This window comes from Leguminivora glycinivorella, chromosome 3, assembly GCF_023078275.1.
Source record: "Leguminivora glycinivorella isolate SPB_JAAS2020 chromosome 3, LegGlyc_1.1, whole genome shotgun sequence".
NCBI classification, from domain to species: domain Eukaryota; kingdom Metazoa; phylum Arthropoda; class Insecta; order Lepidoptera; family Tortricidae; genus Leguminivora; species Leguminivora glycinivorella.
The window spans coordinates 1,484,515-1,486,522 of NC_062973.1; positions in this window are offsets into that span (position 1 = coordinate 1,484,515).

Sequence of the window (2,008 nt, forward strand, 5' to 3'; positions counted from 1 at the left end):
AGCGAAACCGTTTTAATGTGTGGAAAATCTTACACCTTGATAATTGAGTTATTATAGGGTTAGTGAATATTCTTCATCACTTATGGTAATAATAATAGGTATATAGGTATAGGTATATCGACACCCTTGAGTTCTCACACCGGTGTTGCCCTTGAGCCATCTTGGATGTCGCTTTTTGTGGGGGCCCATCTTGTGGGGACGAGTCACCGTCTGCCGGAAATAAAATTGGATACCGTTTTATTAGGCAGGCGTCCGGTTTTTTATCCATAGCCCAGTATTTAGTCCATCACTTTCATCAAAATAGACCAGTTCATTTTAGATTCCATTAACTCACAAATAGTCCTTACACCCTGGCGGGTGTTGCCCTGCGTGTGTCCCATGATACGGGCAAGGGCAACATCCGCTCGGTGTACCCCTTACATTTCATTAAAGTGTCGAAAGGGCCTCTACGTGTTGGCTTCGGCCCCGCGCACGCCTCCCAAAGGTCCGGAATACCATTGTTCCGTGATGGGAAAGACATACAAATAAATAGTTATATATATTATAGGCAACCTACACATTTTTTCTATAATACGACCTTAATTGGCACTTGTCGTAATAGTATGTGTAGTGTACCTATTATTATTATTTATTTACTAATAATAAATAATATACCTACTTAAATCCTACATGCATGCACATATTCATTTTAAGTACAAAGACTTAAAATAAATACGACTCGCAATAAAGGGTGAAATCGCCAAAAGATGAACAGTGAAACGACTTTACTAACTTCGACATTATTTTTCTACATGACATAATTTATATAACAATTTTTTTTATATTGAGTTTAGAATAAGCTATACTCGAGCGTCGTATTACAATTAAGATTATAAAAACGATTATATTTAAAATTTACCAATTTCCCAGTACAGTACTTGAACAAAGTGCACCCCAATAGATGAACCAGCATAAAGGCAATAGGTACAATGTGGTCCAATATATGAACGATGTGACCCCAACAGATCTATTAAGTACCTAAATCCGTTTTCACATTATCCAATCCGATATCGGATGTCGGAAGGATTTCAATGGAAAAAATCCAAGATGGCGCCTGTAATGTATGGGATATCGATCCCACATCCGATATCGGATCAGATATGTGAAAATGCAATAAGGGTAAAGTAGCATTTTACACAAAAATATAAAAATTATAAAACGCTATCGTTAAAAAATATTAAATCAATTATTATGAAATTTAAGGCGTTTGTTTTCGAAACCGCTACCAAAAATGTTAACGAATTTATTTAGTTGGTTTACGTTTTGGGTACAACATCAAGGAAATAGACGAACTAAATTTAATAAAATAAATCATTTATTGCAATCCAAACTAAAATAAGTATGAATCAGTAAAGTTTCCTGTATAGTTCACGTTCTGGGCACGGTGATGTGTGTTCATTAAATATGTGTTTTCTTATATGCTTATACTTAAACTAAACGTACAGATTACTTTTCTGGTTCGATTATTATTAGAAATTACTGAATACAAGTGCTTTCAAAAAAGAACCAAAAATTGCGAGTATAAAAATACATATTGACCGTTTTGGAACAGTCGACCACTTCTATCATTCTTTTTTTGGACATGTTTGCACATGAAAGCCCTTAATCGTGTTGTAAGAATAGGCAACTTAACTTTACTTAAAATAAAATATTTTATACCATGCACGAAATAAAGCATCAGATAATTATAAGAAAAGCAGGGCCAGAAGTTATTTTTAACTACAATTTATATTTTATAAATCAGATAGAAATAATATAAAGTAAATCAGTTGACCGTGACATTACTCAATTCGATTTCATATTAATTCCATACTAGCAAGTCGTTCAAAATCGTTTTGACAGTTCTTAAAAAGAAGCTGATTTGACTAGGAGCAAAGTAGCCTATAATTCCGGTATACGAATCCTGCCTATCTTGCCCCACATACGTCACGACGTACGTTTGAACCCACGGGCTCATAACCTTTGTCCT